Below are 21,810 nucleotides of genomic sequence, written 5' to 3' on the forward strand. Positions count from 1 at the left end.
AACTGCCCTGCCGGAAACAAGCAGAGTAATAAATGTTTTAAAAATCAAGTAATAAAAATTAAAAAAAAAAGATTTGAAATCCAGCCCAAGTGTTAGCTCTTGAAAGGGGCTGTTTGTCCTAATTGATGCTTGACAATTAAACAGGTTATACTGGAAACACTGATGCTGCTCAGACCTGAGCCAGCTCTCCTTCTCTCTCCCCCCCCACCTCCCCCTTGCCGTCCCATCTCCCAACCCAGAGAAATACCAGGAAGGAAACACATTGCCAGATGAGCTAACACTCCAGAAAGGTCTACAGTGGCCACTTCCAAATAGCAGGTAAACTCACGGTCCCCATTTGAACACTGACATCTGAAGTAATATGCGTGAGAGACAAGATTAGAATAAAGAGTCGTTGTGGTGGAATAAGATTAGGACTAAGGTTAGGAACTGGGTTGAAGAAAGAGGATTGCAGTTATGGGTTTGGGTTAAGGTGATGGGCTTAAGATGAGATATTAGGACAAAGATATTAGGTACAGGGTTATGTTGTTGTCCAATTCTTCACGACCCCATTTGGGGTTTTCTAAGCAAGGATATTAGAGTGGTTTGCCATTTCCTTCTCCAGTTCATTTTACAGACGAGGAAACTGAGGTGAATAGTGTTAAGTGACTTGGCCAGGGCCATGCAACTAGTAAGTATGTGCTCAGCTTTGAACTCAGGAAGGTGAGTCTTCCTGACTCTATCCACTGTGCCACAGCCTAGAATTAATTAGGATGAAGGGTTGGAGTTAGGATTATGGTTCAGCTGAGAGGGTTTGAGTAAGGTAAAGTGGAAAGTGAACTGAACCTGGAGTCATAGGACCTAAGTTCGAAAGCAGACTCTGCCACTTAATTCTTGTTGTCAGGCACTTAACCTCTATGGGCCTCACTTTTCTAATCTCTAAAATGAAAGAATCGGACCAGATGACTTCCAACGCTGCCCCTGGCTCTAGAGTTGTTGACTATGATCTCAAAAAGTTGTGGCTAAGGGGCAGTTTAGAATCAAAGGCATACTTAGCACTGTCCCTCCACCTCCCTTGCTCCGTTGGGACTCAATTTTTCCTTGTTGAAGCATCTATACCTAGTCCTATCACACCTTCATACCTTTGGTGCCTGGGCATACTAGGGGTGGGAAGGGTATATAATGTCCATTTGGAGTTCCCGGACCCTTCTAACCCCTCAATGTTATACAAACATAGATCCCCTTAGGGAATTTGTAGGAAATGATATCCTGTCCAGTCATCAGGCATTATAAATGCCTCACAATCAAAGCAGTCACTATGTGCCAGGTACCATGCCAAATTCCAGGATGGACTGAATAATACAGTAGGTCCTGTCTGTTTGGAAGCAACAGGGAGCTCATCAAAGAAGTGTGAGGTGGGAAAACTAGGGAAGGGGACAAGAACAATGGATGGGGCTGAAAGCCTAGAAGCTAAGGGAAAGAAGGGGGGAGGGGGTTGAAAGGAACCAGAAAGGAGTTTCAGAGGAGGTAGGAGCTGGCTGCTCCCTGTGTTTTCAGTAAACAAATGGCGGGTGGCTGAGCAGAGCTCTAGCCCTCCTAGAGAGGAGGGAACTCTGGCGATGGAAACTGCCCCACCCTCCTGGATTATTAAACTGGAAAGGTCAGGTTTGGGATACAAATCAGGGAGATCTCTCAATCATCATGCTGCTAGCCCCTGTTCTGTAGTCATTGCCTCCTGCCGGCCTATTGTAAACTGAAAGAAACCTGGCCTCCCTCCAGAACTCTCTGCAGCCCCTGTGATTTTCACTCGACACAACCCAGCCTTGAAAGCTCCCTCTCATCTAGAGCCTGCTTCTCTTGTGAAGGCAAACAATTCAGTATAACAGATAAATTCCTGGTCTGGAAATCATACTACTGTTCTGTTCTAGAATCTATCCCCTAACTAGTTTGATACTGGGCGAGTCAACTCTTTTCTTGGCCTTGGGTTCCATATCTATTTTTCCTGACAATGGAGCTGACAGACTGCAGCCAGAAAAGTGAAACATGGTCTTGGACCCATAGGCTTCTGTGTAAAGAGAGATAGATACGTGTACAGAAGGTAGGAAGTACTGGAAGCAGAGGAGACACTCTGACAATATACTTTTGGGATATCTGAGCACAGAAGGAACACTTCCAGCTAAGGGAGAAGGGCAGAGGGGAGGGATTCAAGGTAGGCTGCAAGAGTAGCATCTGAGCTGCACCCTGAAAGGAAGGTAAGAAATCTGAATGGCTGAGGAAGAGACTGAGTGCTTTCCAGGAGTGGGGGAGGGCCTGTGCAACTTCATAGAGATGGGAGATGGCATGCCTCATTATTTAAAATAAGGACTATATGAAATGTAGTAAAATGAAGTAAGACTGGAAAAGTAAGTTGGTGAGACTCAAGATATTTTGTCCTAGAGATTGTCATGAACCATTGAAGTCTTTTGAATGGGATGGTGATATGTCATTTTGGCAACTGTGTACAGGTTGGATTGGAGACGGGAGAGACCAGAGGCAGGGAGGCCAGTTAAGAGACCATTACAATAGTCCATGCGAGAAATGATGAGACCTAAACTGGAGGGATGAATGTATGAGCAGAGAGAATGCAGCAGATGTCCAAAATAGTATAGAAATAGAACTGATGGGATACTGGATTTGAAGAGGAGAGGGAGAGTCAAGGGTGACTTGGAGGTTTCTAGCCTTGGATGATAGAGGATGTGCTACTAGAATTTCTTGACATCAGGTATTTATAATAGTGAGTGAATCACAAATTGGGCTTAGAAATCTTTGTGTTTTATGGATTTCCACGGCTGTAGGATTTGACCCATCTATACAAAGTCTCACCATGTTTTGTAAAACGGTTGTATCATTCAAATTCACACTGTACATTTCCATGGGTCAGCTTAGTGGATAGAGCAGTGGTCTGGAGGACCTGAGTTCAAATCCAGCCTCAGGCACTTCTTAGCTGTGAGACCCTGGGCAAATCACTTAATCTCTGATGGTCTGACAATAGGATCCACTAGGTTCACTGGAGAAGGAAATGGCAAACCACTCCAGTATCTTTGCCCTACAGATAGTTGGTCCATGATGAAATAAAAATCTTTGAAGTACTAAAATAAGTCATGAAGAGTCAGACATGATTGATCAACTGAACAACAATAACATAAAGATAACTTCAAATAGTGTGAATTTGAATACGTGGAACCCCTTAATGGGATTCACTGTTCACACTAATCAGGACCTAGATGTAATACTTTTACTTTCCAAGCTATCTATGTGCCCATCTCTAACAGCCCTTGCTCTGTCTTTATCTTCTATTTTCTTGCTTCTAATTTGCTGTGGTTTAGGGACCCAAATAATCCAAGTTGTTAGACTTTTATATGAAGAATTAATAAGGGAAAATACTACTGTGCTACAAAAAATGGCAAATGTGGGGCAGCTAGATGGCTCAGTGGATAGAGCACTGGCCCTGGATTCAGAAGGACCTGAGTTCAAATCCAGCCTCAGACACATAGCACTTACTAGCTGTGTGATCCTGGGCAAGTCACTTAACCCCATCACCTAGCCAAAAAAAAAAAAAAAAGAGAGAGAGAGAAAGAAAGAAATGGCAAATGTAATGAATACAGAGAAGTATGGAACGATCTTAATGAAGTGATGTAAAGTGAAGTAAGCAGAGCCAAGGAAACATTCATAATGACCATAACAATATAAATGGAAAGAACCACACACAGAAAATAAAAAATGAATGCAACAAAGTTATAAAGATCAAGCATGACTTGAATGAAGAGATATGAGGGGAAACTCCCGACCTGTGCCTTTGTGGAGGTATTGCACAAGATTTCAAATTTTTTCAATGTATTGATTAGTTGTGTTGATATTTTTCCTCTTCTTTTTCTGTCTTTTTTTAAAAAAAAACCCACTATGTGTTACATAGGATGGCTGTAGGAGGGGAAGGAGGAAAGGTATTTGGGAAAACTGTGATGATGTTAAAAAAAAGACATCAATAAAAACTTATTTAAAAAAAAACACTATAGGAACCTGTACTATTATTACTTATTTTAGTACTTCAAAGATTTTCATTTCATCAGTGTGGTGCTTTCTCCCCCCAGTCAGCATTTATTAAACAAAAAGGTTTTGTACAAACAAAATTAATGCAGCTAAAATTAGAAGAAAAGCAGAAAACTGGGAGGGGGGGCGGATTTTATTGTAAGTTGCTCTGATAAAGGCCTCGTTTCTCAAATATACAGAGAATTGAGTCAAATTTATAAGAATATGAGTCATTCCCCAATTGATAGTCAAAGAATATGAAAAGGAGATTTTCAGAAGAAAAACTCAAAGCTATTTATAAGAAAAAATGTTCTCAATCATTATCGATTAGAGAAATGCACCCAAAATGAAGCAGTCTATCGAGGGAAAATGATGACTTTGTATTCAGAAATACTTTACTAGTGGATTTTCCTTTCTCTAGAGCAGAGAAGGTTTGTATTAAGAGTCTCTTAGTATTTTATTAATAAATCCTTGTTATCAAAATCTTCTAAAGTAGCTATGAAAATTGTCCAAGGCTTAAAGTCACTACCCAAAGATTCAGGCTGGGACTTCTTTTTTATGAAATTAATCCCTTTGGGGTTTTCCATTGAGAGCATTGGAACAATCATTGCTGCTTTGGCTACAGAATATTCTCTTTTTCAGGTTCTCCTTTGAAGTTTCAACCATTTGTTATTGGAATCAAATGTGTAATGAAAGGTAGACCAGCAAAAATGGTGGAGTAGTAGGAAGAGGTACAGCCCAGCTTCCCCCACAACTACTGCCACAAAGATCTAGAAAGAAATCAAAGAAGATGATTCTTCCTGCCAAAGATCATGAATTTTATCCACATATAAGTGACTAGGCCAAGAACTGTGGAACATAGGTCAGCTGGCAACGCAGCTGTTCTGACACAAGAGCAGATTTCCTCAGACTCAAACCAAGGCTAGCTCCGTCTCTCTGAAGCTGCAGTCTTAGAGCTAGTCTGACTGGGCAAATTTTCACCAGAGCTCCAGCTTGGGACATGTCTACAGCTGTGTTGCCTAGAAACTAGACTAGGGTCTAGAGTCTAAGAGGGCCAGTCAAAATAGTGAACAGAACATGCCTTAGATTAGACTGCCAAGAGTTGATGAGAGTTTGCTGCTCCTTGGCTTAAGCTACCCCTCTGATTATTGAATAACACAGCACCAAAAACCCAGGAAAAGCAGCAACAGGGTTTTAGAGAATACAAATCAAGACCAAGAAAGCCCTGACATTCCATCCAGAAGTGTGTAGGACCTGGCCTTAATACAAAGACATAATCTGGGAATTAAGTACTTGGAAAGACTAAGCAAACAAACAACAGTAAAAGAGTCCCACCATAAAGAGCATTATAGTGACCAAGGGTGCCCAAAATACAAAACCCAAAGGAAAGAAAAACCTCAAAGAATATAGCTTAGACACAAATTCAACTATAATTCCAAGAAGAAATTAAGTAAGAGTTAAAAAAAAGTACAATGATTTTATAAATGAAATGAGGGTGCTATAGGAAAGAATCGAAAAAAATGATAGATATGGTCGAAAGACTTGGAAGAAAAATTAATAACAATACAAGAGGTACAAAACCTTTTCCAGCCAAGAGACTCCTTTGAAAATTAGAATGGACCAAATAGAAGTTAATGGTTCCATGAGACAACAAAAAAAATATAAAACAAAGTCAAAGGATTGGAAAATATAAGGTATGTCATAAAAAACAGATTACCTGGAAAACAGATCAAAGGAAGATAATAGAAGAATCATTGGTCTTCCTGAAAGCAATGAACAGAAAAAGAGCCTAAATATCATATTTCAAGAAATCATAAAAGAAAATTGCCCAGAAATATTAAAATAAAAGGACAAAATGAAACTAGGAATAAGCAACTCATCATCTAAAAGCAAACAAACAAACAAATTAAAATTCAGGCACATTGTTGCTAAAACCAGAGTTTTCAGGTCAAAGGAAAAATAGTGTAAGCAACCAAAAAGAAAGAATTCAAGTACTGAAGAACCACTATCAGGACCACAAAATATATTTTTAAACACAAAATATATAGACTAACAACCAAGAAAACCTTATGCAGCAAAACTGAGTATAATACAACATGTTTTAAATATCAACCTCCTGGAAGAAGGATAGTAGAAGTTAGTAGTTATATGCACTTGGAAGTTTTGGTTGTTTTTTGTTTTGTTCTTAGCATTTCTTTTGTGTAGAGTAGGTAAATAGTTGTCCTACACTTGACCTATATTGTACATCAAGTATTTTCCTATTTGCTTTTGGGGAGACTATAAACATAAGTCAAAACTAACTTTAAGTGATTCTCCCTGGAGGTCTATATGTTTTATAAGAAGGGAGATTCTGACTCCTCTCTTTCAGGGTCAGGGTCCCACTAATGGGATATGGAATCTGGAACCCAAAAAGAAAAGACCCTCAGTCCTTGAATTTTCCCACAAATTTCAGGACCCCAGCCCTTGAACCCAGATCCCTGGCATTTGCCTGAGGCATTAGGCTCATCCCAGTATAATCCTTTCAACTGTCCTTTCATTGTGGCCCTGACTCAGCCCAGCCCTTCATTCTCTGTTACTTCTAACCCAGCCCAAGCTACTTGCCACTCCTAGATCACATCCAGATTTTCCCACAGTCTTTCTATATAAAAGTGTCCATCTTGCCCCCATTAAATGGTGCAGACTTGCTAGGAATCTTGTCCCTCCACCCCTCCCCAATTGGTGTCATAATAAACTTGCTACTTGGACTGAAAGAAGACTTGAGTGGTCAAATTCTTTAGAGGCAGACCCATGCCCTGTACCCTTGCATTTCAGGGACTGCAATGTTCTAAGGGTTCTGAGAACCCTGAAATGCAAGGGTACAGGGCATAGGTCTGCCTCTAAAGAATTTGACCACTCAAGCCTTCTTTCAGTCCAAGTAACGAGTTTATTACAGCACAGGTTGGGGCGGCAAGATTCCTAATGAGTCTGCACAATTCAATGGGGGCAAGATTGACACTTTTATACAGAAAGACTGTGGGAAGATCTGGATGTGATCTAGGAGTGGCAAGTAGCCTGGGTTGGTCCAGAGGCAACAGAGAGGGGATCTAGATGGGATTAAGGAGTAGCAAGTAGTTTGGGCTGGGTTAGAGGTAACAGAGAATGAAGGGCTGGGCTGAGTCAGGGCCACAACAAAAGGACAGTTGAAAGGACTATACTGGGATGAGCCTGATGCCTAGGTGAACACCAGGGATCTGGGCTCAGGGGTTGGGTTCCTGAAATTTGTGGGAAAGTTCAAGGACTGAGGGTCTTGTCTTTTTGGGGGTCCAGATTGAATAGCCCATCACCACCACCCATAAATCTGACCCATGAATATGAGTCTAGAGCTTAGTGGAAGGGGGTTAACACCCAAGGCTTCATTGGGACCAGCAGCAGCTATATGTTTTTACACATACATATAAGTAAATATGAACATATGTGTTTATGCATACACACTGACATAAAAAAACTTGGAGGTTGCAGCAGCATTTCTCTACAATTCTTGTGCCTTTTCATCTATGGCTGTAGCCTCTGCTAGAAAAGAGAAGTTCTATCCCTAAAGTTGATTGGCTTTATCGAGGAATAAGAATTCCCTAAGTAGGGCTAGAACTGAATTATTCTGGCACTTGGAACAATGAGGTGAAATCTAGCCCCATCCAGGAGCCTTTAGGTTCATTTATTTACCACTTCCTGTCTTTTAAGCAACAATTCCTTGCTTCCTATAGGCTTTGTCAGAGAAATCTGAAGAATGCTTTAGGACCAGAGGCTGTGCGGTTCAGTTGGAAAAACACTGGATTTGGAGTCACTGAACTTGGATCAAAGCCCAGCTCTGTTTTATAACTGTCTAAATTGCCTTGGGCAAATCACTTACCTTTCTCTAGGTCTCAGATTCCTCTCCTGTAAAATGGGGGTAGTGGTAGACTATGCCCTCTGTAAGGTCTCTCCCAACCTTAAATCTATTATCCTGAATGACCTCTGCCCTCCCTGCCAACTCTAAGAGTAGTGACCCTAAAGTGGTAATTTATACCCTTCCATGTGATTGTTAATAATATTACCATTTAAATGATGCTGAGGAATCTACTTGCAGAGCAGCTGTTCAAACATTTATTAAATCACTTCATCTCGAGTCACACCATCAAACTGTGCCTCAGTCACCCAAGGATTAGTCCTAATGGCATTTAACATGTTCCATGCAAAAAAATAAAAAAAACTCATGTAAATATTATATGGGAAAATGTGCCATCAGAAAAACAGACCTTCTATCTTTAGCCAAAACATGGGTAATCATATTCTGCTCAGTTTTGGAAGTCATTTTGGGGCTATAGAAAGCACAATGGGATTTAGGAGACCTGAGAATTAGGTCTGGATCTGCCATTAACTAGCTGTATCACCTCTCTGGGCTCGGTTTCCTCACCTGTAAAGCAAGTAGTTTAGTCGATTTTTAATAAATAAGATCCCTTCCAATGTTGCCAGTGAGTAGCCTTTATTTAATAATTTGTTTTAATGATGTTTATTAAAACCATAATTTTATTAATACTTTTATGAATTATATCACATTTGTTTCTGGATATCCTTATCCTCTACCCAATAAACCTTTGCTTGTAACAAAGATTTAAGACACCACAACTCTCCTGCAAAATTTATTGACACATTGATTGTGTCTGATAGGATATACAACATTCTACACTGATAGTCCTCCCATCTCTTCAACAAAAGGGGACTTTTATATTCTCAATATTCTCATTTCCTTCCCAGGGAACATGATTGGTCATTACAATTACATAATATTTATTTTCATTTTATTACTCTTTCCATTTACATTACTGTAGTCATTGTGTGTGTTATTCTCATGATTTTGCCTACTTCATTATGAATTAGTTCACATAAAGTTTTCCCACTTTCTTTTTTGAATTCCTTATATTTGTTGCTTCTTACAGGGCAGTAAAATTTCATTATATTCATGTACCACAATCTGTTTAGTCATTCCCCAATCAATGGGCATCCACTTTATTTCTAGTTTCAGAGGCAGCTAATGACTCAGTGAATAGAGAGGACTGGTATCAGGAAGACCTGAATTTAAATCCAGCCTCAGATACTTACTAGCTGTGTGACCCTGGGCAAGTTATTTAACCTTTGTTTTATTCCTTCAACTCTAAAATGGGGATAATATTATCACCTGCCTCAAAGGGTTGTTGTGAGGATCAAATAAATATTTATAGAAAGTTCTTGGCATATAGCCCGTGATATGTAAATGCTAATTCCTTCCCGCCTTCCCTTCTTTGCAACAACAGAAAGTGTTGCTAATGAATATTTTGATACCATTAGACAGTTGCTATGGAGGAAGTGAAGATGTGGCTATAGCAAACCAAAATGTTTTGCTATAAGTTTAGGGAGAACCACCTAGTCAAAATCAAGGTAGGAAGAATAATTAGAGTTGAGTTGGGCATTGCTTTCTGCCCAATAAATCACACCAAGAGGTGGACATGTGAAGAAGAAATTCATTCTTTAAATTAGTAATAGTTTATGTCCTCAAAGGAATTTCTCAGTGAGATTCCTGTACCTGGTCTTAATATATGGAGAGATAATATACACAAACAGCCCCATCCAATCAGGAGATATTGGGGAGAGTTTCTCATATTTCCTAATGGGTGAGTCCTAGAGAGTTAAATATATCTTAGGATCATCAATTTAGAACCAGAAAGGACCTTGTTGTTTTTGGTTGTGCCTGACCCTTCATGACTCCATTTGGGGTTTTCTTGGTAGAGATACTGGAGTGGTTTGCCATTTCCTTCTCCAGCTCATTTTACATGTGAGGAAACTAAGGCCAACAGTGTTAAGTGACTTGCCCAGGGTCACACAGCTAGTAAGTATCTGAGGCTGGAATCAAACTCAGGTCGTCTTGGCTCCAGGTCTAACCTTCTAACCACTTCATCCCCTATCTGCCTGGAAAGGGACCTTAGGGGTTATCTAATGTAACTTCTTCACTATGGAGCAAACTGAGATCAAGGTGATTAAGTGACTTATGGAAAACCCCATTGCTGCTAAAGAGCAGACTGGGGATTCCGATTCAGGCCCTCAAATACCAAAATCAGAATTTTTTTCCTTTGTGAGATGTGATGCCTCACCAAAATGTAAACCCTTTAATAGGTAGCATTTATAAAACACTGTAAGGTTCATAACGTACTTTGTAAGTATCTCATTTTATCGCCACAATTCTAAGAGGTGGGTGCTATTATTATCACCATTTTCCAAATGACAAATTGGAGGCAGAAAGAGGTTAAGTGACTTTCCCAGGGTCACATAGCCAGCTAGTGTCTGAGTTTTTTGGATTTGAACTCAGGTCTTCCTGACTCCAGATCCAGTACTCTATCTGCTTTGTCACCTAGTTGCAGAGACTTTCTTATTTTTATACCCTCAATTCCTAGCACACTGCCTACTATGTAGAAGGTACTCTAGGATTGAATTGAATAGAATAATAGTGCAAAAAGAGATGATAAGAGATCATCCAGTATAATCTCTTCATTTTACAGATAAGGAAACTGAGGCCCAGGGACTTTCCTAAGTTCAAGGCTCTTTCTACTACACTTTGGCTCCTCTTTGGGCCCAATCAGTCAATTCACATTTATTGACTTGATCATCTGTATGGAGTACTCCACAAGATGCTGGCCTGTGGTTGATTTCATACTTTTCTCCTAGAAAGAATGTGTCCCTTGGTTAGTTGGAGAGCAGGATGCAAGATAGGTGAAATGTTAGATTTGTCTTCATGAAAGTGAGCAATTATTTTCAAGTCCCACAGAAAAAAAAGAAAGAACAGCAGAGAATGGACTAAAATTATAGTCCAAATCAAACCAATTGATAGTATTTACAGAGTAACAGACACTGTCTTGTATTGGAAGGATTTGAAGCCAATGGCCCCAGGATTAAATTGCAATTTTACTACTTGTATTTCCCCTCTCTCTCTGAACCTTCATTTCCTCAATGTTCCTTTTAGTTCCAGATCCTGGGACAAATGTTGACACATTTGTTGGGTTGTTGAGTTTTTTTTTTTTGGTGGTTGTTTTGTTTTGTTTTGTTTTTTACTGAAAGAAAGGAAATATATTTCCTCCTCATGTTAAGATTTTCTGGACCCTTTGTCTAAAATACACAGAATTCAGGGATAGAGAAAAGAAGCAATGAATTGGAAAGGCACACTTATCCTTTAGATCTGAGAAAATAATAAGACACAACATGTTTCAAAGGCCTCAGGTCTTGGAAATGTTTTATGTGTAACCTTCCATTCAATTTTCCATGCTGTATATCTCAACAGATCCAGTTTTAACAATAAATAATCATATTCTTCCCTCTCCCTTTATGAAGATCAATTTCCTATTCCTAAAGAGCACAGATGCTCTCTTCAGGTTCAATGTCAGAAATCTCTTTCTGAATGGTGAGCAGTGAGACCCTGGGACTAGCTCACAAGTAGTTTTCAGGCTTCTATGCCTTTTTCTCTGGAGAGCATCAACCGTGGGAGGAGGGGCTATCTGAGTGTGGGTGAGCTAGGTGCAGAAGGATAAGCTGAGCAACTCAAAAGCCCCCTTGAGATAACAGTAATGTACCACTAATTTCACAGGGTTGTTGTGGGTGTCAAGTATCATGCATACAAAATTCTAGGAAGGGGCTAACTATTGTCATTTAATTCTTCAGTGGAGATAGTAGTATGAGCATGTTTCAGGGGGAGCAGAAGGTAGCAGTCAGAATCTTGTTATGCACCTTCCCTACAAAGCCTTGACTGACTGATCCCACCCCAAGATGCTCTTTTCCTCTCTGGATTTTTAAGGCATTAGAACACTGTATCACTTCATCTTGTCCTTGATTATTTTTAGGAGTTTCATGTCTATACACCTTAAGCATGACCTGGATTCTGTTTCCTGCTCCTTGCAAATGAGAGAACTAGTTCAGTAAGACACACACACACACACACACACTTTTCTCTATGCACAAGCAACATTTAAATTTGACACCATCACCTCTCTTCCTCTGTCTTCCTTTGCAGAAAGAAACAGCTAAAATAACTTTTTAGAATATTTTTCTTTTTTAAAAAATATTTATTTTTGATTAACAGAAATCTATTTTTTCCTCTCATGTCCCCCTTCTCAACTGAAAATAAAAGAAAAACAAATCTCATAAAAATTTTTTTGATTAAAAACAATCTCACATCAGGTAGAATCTCAGACCTGTTTTAATTTAAATATCTCTAATTAGTAAGTTGGAACACTTTTTCAGAGGGCTATTGATAGCTTGGATTTCTTTTTGTGTTTATATCCTTTTACCATTTATCATTTGGGGAATGGTTCTTATTCTTATAACTTTGAATCAGTGCCCTATATATCTTGAAAATGAGACTTTTGTCAGAGAAACTTGCTGCAATTTTTCCCCTAAATTTACCTGTTTCTCTTCTAAGTTTAGCTGCCATAACTTTATTTGGGTAAAAAGGAATTATTTTTATTGATATCTTTAGTTTTTTGTTTCATCATCATTTCTTAATATCCCCTTCTCTGCCGAGCCAATTATCTCTTGTAACAAGTAGGAAAAAAGAAAGGGGGGAAAAAACTGTCCAGTAAAACCAAATAACTATGTCTGTGCAATAATCCACAGCCATTTCCCTCCACCTTTGCAAAGAAGGGATGAAAGTATATTTTCTCTATTCTTTTCTATGGCCCAAGCTTGATAATTACAATTATACAGTGTTTAGTTTCATTTTTAAAATTCTTTCCATTTATCTTATTATAGACATTATTTGTATTGTTTATTTTCCTTTTACCATGATCTTCTGACTAAGACATAGCATCTGGGTTAGCAAGGAAAGTAGAAACTGTAAGTGGCAATGTTTGTTTGTTTTTCTTAGCACATTTCCGTAATAGAATAAAACTAGAATGAACTTGATTATTTGATCTACCATTTCCATTTTTGTAGTTGTTGTTGTGGTTCAGTCATTTTTCAGTTGTATCCAACTCTTCGTGACCCCATTCTGGGATTTTCTTGGTAGAGATACTAGAGTGGTTTGCCATTTCCTTCTCCAGCTCATTTTACAGATGGGGAAACGGTGGCAAACAAGGTTAAGTGACTTGCTCAAGGTTACACAGCTAGTAAGTGTCTGAGTCCGAATTTGAACTCAGGAAGATGAGTCTTCCTGACTCCAGGCCAGGCACTCTAACTAAGGTTCCAAGATAAGGAAGCAACGTGCTTGTGTTAACACAGGTAGGAAGTGGCAGAGCTAAGATCAGATAAATTCAGTTCTCTTATCTTAGGTATCATGAGATCCCGGCAGAAGTGCTGGGTTTGAAGTCAAAGGACCTGGATTTAAATCCCAACCTGTGCTATTCACTGACTGTGTGACCTTGGGATAGTAACTAGCTCAGTGGCTTCAGTTTCCTCATCTCTAAAATAAGAGGGTTGGCCTAGATTACCTTGAAATCTATGATCCGATGACTTCTAGTCTAGTTAAGTATTCTTTCTACCAGAACTTCTTGCTTCAATAAGTCTTAATTTTAAAAGCAACAGAGCTATTTAAATTATTCTAGATTCTAGAGAAACAATTAAAATCTCTTTAACATTAAGGGAGCTTCAGTAACCAAAGGAAAGAACCTTCAGATTGCCCCACAATTTGGCTTTACTTTCTTTCATTACAAACTAACCTTTAAAAGGCTTTGTTTAAAAAAAAATTGAAGGAAGCCTCAGATACAGACAATTGACTTGTTTCAATATTTAGGATAAAAAAAAGCAATCTTATGTCCCAGAATCTTGGGTAAGAAACAAATGAAGGCACAGCGGGAAAGAGCTGGCTTTCCCCTTCCTCCCCCACTTCCTCAGTTGGGCAATAGACAGTGGAGACCTCTGTCTTTCTGGGTAGAAGTGCTCAGGACTTCAGGCTTGGGATTGATCTGTCAGGGAAAATATTTATTGGAAGATTTTCTTCTTTAGATAAAAGCAGAGGAAAGGAGGAGTGCACTACTAGCCAATTAACATGAGCCAGCGATTTCATCCCCTACCAGCCGCTTCCCTCTGAATCTACTGGGCCCAAAGGGAAAATGCTCCTTGGGGTACAGTGTGGTATAGTGCGGAGAGCGCATTGGGCTTCAATTCAGCATGATACAATTGAAAGAGAGCTAGATTCGGAGTTAGAGAACCTGGGTTCAAATCCTGATGATATGATCTCAAACAAGTTACTCAGCCTCTCTGACATCATCTGTAAAGAACAGGGGTTGGACTGGATGATCTTAAAGTTGCCCTATGATTCTTCAAGTCTTGACTCAACTTCCACTGGACAAGTCATTTTTCATTTTTGAGACTCAGTTTCTGTATCTGTAAAATGGAGAGAATAATACTTTGTCCTATTAACTTCTGGACATTGGTGTGAGCATCCAATGAGTTCCCACATATCAATTGCTAGGTAAATGTTGCTATTGTCGTTATAAGTCTAAGATAGGGATGGTAGTGTGTATATTTTGGGGGAACAGAGGAGAGGAGGTAGCAGCCCTGAATCTTGTTAGTCATCTTTCTATGAAGCCTTGACTGACTGGCCCCACCTGAATGTGCTGTTTTCCTCTCTGGACCCTGACACCATTAATAGTCTATACCATGTCATGTGGTAATTGATTTTTCTATGCCAGTATAGCCTGGCTGGCCTGACAGAGAAGGGATAAATACAATATGGATGCTGAATAAGCAGAAGGAAATTTGAGGAGGGGGAGAGCACCAATGGTGGGGGAGGGGAGAGGTTGGGGAAAAGATGTGGGCAATGACTGATCCAGGAGGCTGTACCAGGGAAGATTCTGAAAGGGAGAGATGAGGAGAAAGGGCATTTAAGGCCTTAAGCAAATGGATGCATGGAAGTGATAGATGATGTGTCAAGTTCGTGGAACAGTTTGTAGTCTTGTTTGACTAGAGTATGTGTGTGTGTGTATGTGTACATGTGTGCAGAACATATGAGCATGTGAAGGGATGCAGTAGTGGTAATAGCAGTATTAGTAGTGATCAATGGAGTTTATATGGCCAGCATTTACAAAACACTTTACAAACATTATTTCATTTAACCTTTCAAATAACTTTGTGAGATGAGTGCTCCTGATATGATTCCTATTTTACAGATGAGAAAACTGAATAATGTTAAATAGCCCTAAATGGTAGGTTGTAACAAGGTTGTCAAGGATCTTAAAAGCCAGTCTGAAGGTTTTCGTGGTTTGTCCTAAAGGAATGGGGAGCCATTGAACTGTTAGGAAATGTTTTCTTATGTTAAGCTGAAATCTGTCTTCCTATCAGTTTCATCTGCTAGTCCTGATTCTTCCTCCTAAAGCTATTAAAAAAAAAAATGGACTAATCCCTTACCTGAATGATTAGCCTTCAGATTGTTGACAACATATCTCTACCTACCTACCCTTTTAGAACACATGGGCACATATGCGCGCGAGTGCGGGTACACACACACACACACACACACACACACACAAATACTCACATACATCTTCCTTTTTGCAGATAGAACATCCCCAGTTCCTTCAAATGTTCTTCCTAAGACATGGTTTGGAATGCCTAGTCTATCCCAGTTGTCTTCTGGTTATAGTGCTGGGCACACAACAGGTATTCAATATAAATTTTCAGAGGAAGGAAAGGAAAGGAAAGGGAAAGGAAGGAAAGGGAAAGGAAGGAAAGGGAAAGGGAAAGGGATGGAAGGGAAGGGAAGGGAAGAGAAGGGGAAAAGGAAGCAACAGAGGGAAGAAGGGAGGGAAGAAGAAAGAGAGGGAGAAAGGGAAGGAAGGAAGGATTAATTAATTAATTGAAGATACCATAAGAGCTGTTACTTTTTGTAAGATGATATTTATATTTAAGCTTTAAGGTTTGCAAAAAGCTTTCATTTATTTTCTCATTTCACTTTCTTTTTGAAGGGCTTTTTGTCCTGTGAAATGGATGTTACTATTATCTCCATTTTACCGAAGAGGAAAGTAGGGCCTGTCCAGGATTGCATGCCTATTATCTCTCTGAGGCCTGATTTGAAGCTAGATCTCCCTGACTTTCATAAAACACTTGATCTCCTAGGCCTGCCTCTGGAAATAATAGTCTTCTCGTGTACCCCAACCTCTCTCAGTCTCAGACCAGAAACGCACAGAGAACTCTTTGTCTTGGTGAACATCAAGGAAATACTTTCTCTAGAGATCCCAGAAATGTCTGTGGCAGGTGGCTCCTTAATTATAGAGGCATGAGTGAACCATAGAAGCCGTGCTTATCAAAGAAACCCTCCTCTTGGAAAAAATATCATCACCAAGTGCTAGAGCCCGGCAGAAGGGCCTCCCCATCTGTATTTACTGCCTTTTCTCTTACGATAGTCTGGGACTCCCATCTGATAACAAACCTTAGTGCTCAGCTAGTTTGCATGACCTTGACAATTTTCATTCAAAACATGCAAATAAAAGTGGAGGTGGGGAGGGCAGAGTGGTTTATAAGAAATGCTTTTCAAACATATAATCAAATGAACCTATTAACTCCAAAAAAAAAGAAAGAAAGAAAAAAAGAGCTTTTGAATCATGCATCTATTTTCATCTTCCTTTCTGCAAGTCTATCTCCAGTCTTTCCAAACTCCAACATGAAAGGTAATGTTAAATTACCAAAAAAAAATTTTACTTAATTAGAAAAAAACAATAAAATTCATTTGAAAGAACAAAAAGTCAAGAATATCAAAGGAAATAATGAAAAGAAAAGATAAGGAAAGGAGATTTAGCAATACCAGGTCTTAAACTATATTATAAGGCAGTGGTTATTAAAACTATCTGGTACTGGCTAAGAAGTAGAAAAACAGATCAACGGAATACAATAGACATACAATTTACAGCAGCAAACAAAAATAATAACTTTATATTTGACAAGTATAAAGACTTAAGATTTTGGGATAAGAATTCATTATTTGGCAAAAAATTGTTGGGAAAACTGGAAATCAGCATGGCAGAAACTGGGCATAGACCAATATCTTATGCTACTTATCCAGATAAGGTCAAAATGGATATATGACCTAGATATAAAGAGAAAGATTACCAATAAATTAGAAGAGCATGGAACATATTGCTTATCAGACTTCTGGACAGGCAAACAATTTATGAATAAACAAGAGATAGAAAGCAAAGTTAGGTATAAAATGGGTAATTTCAATTACATTAAATTAAAAAGGGATTTTACAGATAAAAAACAAATGTAGCCGAGGTCAAAAGGAAAGTAGAAAACTGGGGAAAAAATTTTATAGACAGATTCTCAGATAAAAGTCTCATATCTCAAATATATAAAGGACTTTGTCAAACCTATAAAAATGAGTCATTCCCCAATTGATAAAATGGTCAAAGGATATAAACAGGTAGTTTTCCAGTGAAGAAATCAAAACAATTTATAGTCATATGAAAAAATGCTCTAAATTATTATGATCAAAGAAATGCAAATTAAAACAACTTTGAGATATCATTTTGCACCTACCAGATTGACTAAAATGATTGAAGGGAAAAGCTATGAATATTGGAGGGGATGTGGAAAAATTGGGACATTAATTCATTATTGGTAGGATTTTGGACTGATCCAACCATTTTGGAGAGCAATCTGGAATTATGCCCACAGAGTTATTAAACTGCTTATACCTTTGACCCAGCAATACTGCTACTAGGTCTATTTTCAGATGATTGGTGGAAAAGGAAAAGAAACTATATGTTCTAAAATATTTATAGCAGCTTTCTTTGTGGTGGCAAAGAACTGGAAATTGTAGGAATGTCCATCAATTAGGAAATGGCTGAATAAGTTGTGGTATATGATTGTGATGGAATACTACTGTACTATAAGAAATGATGAGCTCAGTGATCTCAGAAAAATATGGAAAGACCTCCACAAAATAATGAAGAGCAAAATGAGCAAAACCAAGAGAACATTGTATACAGCAACAACAATATTGTTTTAAGAATAACTTTGAGAGAATAGTTTATTTTATCTATTGCAAATACCCAAATTAGCTATAAAGGACTTATGAAGGAAGACGTTATCTGCATCCAGAGAAAGAACTGAGAAATAGAAGTATGTATAGAATAATTTTACATATATATATCTATTTATATCTAATGGTGACAATCTCTACAGCAGGGTGTGGGAAGGAAAGAAAAAAAAAGAAAAGAAATTTACATGATAACTTTGTTGTATATTTATTTAAAAGGAATAGCAAGTTGTGCATAGTAGATTTACAGTTTCATGTGCAATCATCTTTTTTATTATACTATGTTATGAAAATGCTTGTTTCATTCCATAAAGTAAAAATGAAATAAAATTTAAAAAGATAATATTATCCACATTTTACAGAAGAGTTCATTGAGATCAAGTAAAGTATAGTGACTTACCCAGGGTCTCTATCTAGTAAATGTGGAGTAGGGTGGGGTGAAGTAGGAAAAGGGTAGTGACTCTTGTGTCAGAGGAACTGGGTTAAAATCCCACTTCTGATGCTTATTACCAATATTATCTTTTTTCTTTTTTTAATTTTGGAGGCAATCTGTGTTAACCGACTTGTCCAGGGTCACACAGCTAGTGAGTGTCTGAAGCTAGGTTGAACTCAGGTCCACCTGACTCCAGGGCCGGTATTTCATCCACTGCACCACCTAGCTGCCTCTTACCCATGTCATCTTAAACAGGTTGCTTAACATCTCTAGGTCTCAATGTCCTCGTGGGTAAAAAAAAAAAAGAGAGAGAGGTTGGACTGAATGGCTTATGACATTCTTTCCAATTCTAGACCTTCGACAAATAATAAATAAAAGTAGAATACTTACATATTGCCTTAAAGTTTATGAGGCACTTTACCAATATTATCTCATTTTGTCCTCACAGCAACATCGAGAGTTAGGTACTATTATCATCCTCATTTTAAAGATGAGGAACTGAGACAACTAGAGGTTAAGTGACTTCCCCGGGGTCACGCAACTAATAAGTATGTGAGCTGGGTTTGGACTCAGTTCTTCCTGATTCCAGGCCCAGTGCTTTATCTGCTATACCATCTAGCTGCCAAAAATGGGATAATAACAGCACCTGCCTCACAGGATTGTTAAAAGAATCAAATGAGATAACATAGTTAAGCACTTTGTAAACCTTAAAGCACTATGTAAATATTAATTGGTTATTACCAGTAGAGAGGTGAAGGATTAGATATGGAGAATGTTCCATATAATATCAGACATTGTTAATAATAATAGTAGCTAATAGTTATATAGCACTTACTATGAGCTAGTCACTGTGCTAAGTCCTTTACAATTATGATCTTATTTGATTTTCACAAAGACCTTGGGACGTAGGTGCAATTATTATCCACATTTTATAGATGAAGAAACGGAGGCAAAGAGAGGTTAAGTGACTAATATGTCAGTTTGCTATGATTATTCTTCATTGTTACCATGGAAAGTTCTTGCAAATATTTGTAAATGATTGTGATGCAGGGAAAACTTTTTTTTTTTTAATAATAGCTCCCTGTCCTGTGCCTTATCAAGCATCCATGTCAGTGATCATGGTAGATTCAAGCCTGGATCATAAGTTGGGCCATGTTGAGTGAGGCTAGGTGCTTACAGGAAATCGCTTTTGTGTCACTGCTGGCACCTGCTTTGGGATGACAAGTGCTATGTTTATACAGTAGCAGGGTCAGCCAGTCAATGCATTATTACCCAGAGAAAATTAAACTGTGCAAATCGCATTGTTTGATTATTCCTCTAAAAACATAACATGTGAAGTGGTAACAGGATACTCTGCTAAGTGAAGGTGCCTAATCCCCAGAGACTGAGAGAGGCCTGTGGAATTTTGTAAAGCATCTTCCTGTTTCCTGGGCCGGATTTTCAGCTAGGCACGGTGGGTGCTGACCACTTTTTCCTAAACCCCAAACTTAACCCCCTGTACTTGTTTCAGGTTTTGGTATAATACAATAGGACATTACTAGAGGTGTCTGCCAATTAACAAGCAATAATTAAGTGTCTAGGATAAACCAGGCACTCTTCTAGCCACTGGAAACACAAAGAGAAAAATGAACCAGTACTTGACCTTAAGGATCTTATGATCTAGTAGATTGTCAGGTGTCTGACTTGGATGGGAGAAGGGGTCGAAAGAGCCCCAGTTGATCCCTGACCCAAAAGACTTTCTTTTACAAGTAGAAAAGAAGTAAACAAACAAACAAACAAACAAAAAACATACCTCTCTAGTTCCATAGAAAGAATATTCTCAATCAATCAAGAAACACTGATGAATTGCTGACAATATGTCAGACACAGGGTATACAAAGACAAAAATGAAATGGTCTCCAATATATAAATGTAAAAAGAATATATACAAAATAAATGTAAAGTCATTTGGGAGGAGCTAAGGATATCCGGAAAGGTTTCATGGAGAAGGTGGTGCCGGAATGGAATCTTGAAGGTGTAGCTGATCGTTAGTGTTCAGCACCATGATAGACACTATGAAACTGCAGGGGATGATATAATCCAAAGGGAGTTGTGGTTTGGAATCTGTGGCTCAGGGTCTAAAACCCATAGACAAGAGAAGAAGATAGCCAAGATTGGCAGGGACTGCTTCTTGGAGAAAGTGGGTTGTGTTTGAGAATAGGGAGGATTTGAATAAACAGGGAAGAGAAGAGGAAGGTAAGGAGAACAACATTGGTGAAGTCGTGGAGGGTTGAACCAGGGATGTTGACAGCATAAGGAGGCACAAGTGGAGAATTCATGTTGAGAGAGTGTAGATGGAAGGGTAGGTTTGGGGCAAGATGGTGAAGGATCGTGATTGCCAAGGTGAGGCAGTACTTTGATAGGCTTCATAATAATCAGACTTGGAGAAGACCTTGGAGAGAAAAATGATATAGTATCTGATATTTATATAGCATTTTGAGATCTTCATATATGCTTTACACACCTATCTCATTTAAGTTCCTGGAATAATTCTATGAGGTAGGTGCTTACAACTAATGTTATCCCCAGTTTACAAACAAAGAAACTGAGGCTCAAAGAGATTAAATGTCTTGTTCATGGCTACAGAGATCTAGAAAATGGCTAAGGTAGAATTTGAACCCAGATCTTTTTCTCCAGAACCAATTCTCTTTTTGCTCTTATTAGATGCCTCCCCTATCCTGTAGATAATGGGAAACGTTCTAGTTTCCCAAGTAGAGAATCATAGAATTATAGATTTCGAGCTGAAAGAGGCTTTAGAGCATGATTTCCAACCCCTCTATATTACAAGTGAGGAAAGTGAGGCACAGGGAGGCTAAGTGGATTACACAGAATCACACAGTTTTCTGACTCCAAGTTAAACACTATCCACTATACCATGATAGCTAGCACTTACAAAGTTCACTAAGGACTTTACATATGTTAACTCATTTGTTCCTTACAATTACCCTGTGAAGTGAGTGCTATTATTATCCCCAATGTACAAGTGAGGAAACTGAGGCTAAGTGAGGTTAAGTGATTTGCCCAGAGTCACACAGCAAACTCACTCAAACTCATGACTTCCTGGAGTCCAAGTCCTGAGCTCTACCACTGTGCCACTTACCCTCCTGTTCAAAATAGTGTAAATAGTCAGGCCTAGTGAACTCTGAAGGGTTTTCTTGTGTCTAGGAGCATACTGAAGATGAGGAGGATGGCATAAGCAGTGCTGAACATGTCCTCTATAAATTTGGAGCTGTTGAGGTTTCTGAATATGTCATTTTTATATTGAGATGTTTATTTATGGATCTCA

This window comes from Vombatus ursinus, unplaced genomic scaffold (genome assembly GCF_900497805.2).
Source record: "Vombatus ursinus unplaced genomic scaffold, bare-nosed wombat genome assembly UNPS02014863.1, whole genome shotgun sequence".
Taxonomy (NCBI): domain Eukaryota; kingdom Metazoa; phylum Chordata; class Mammalia; order Diprotodontia; family Vombatidae; genus Vombatus; species Vombatus ursinus.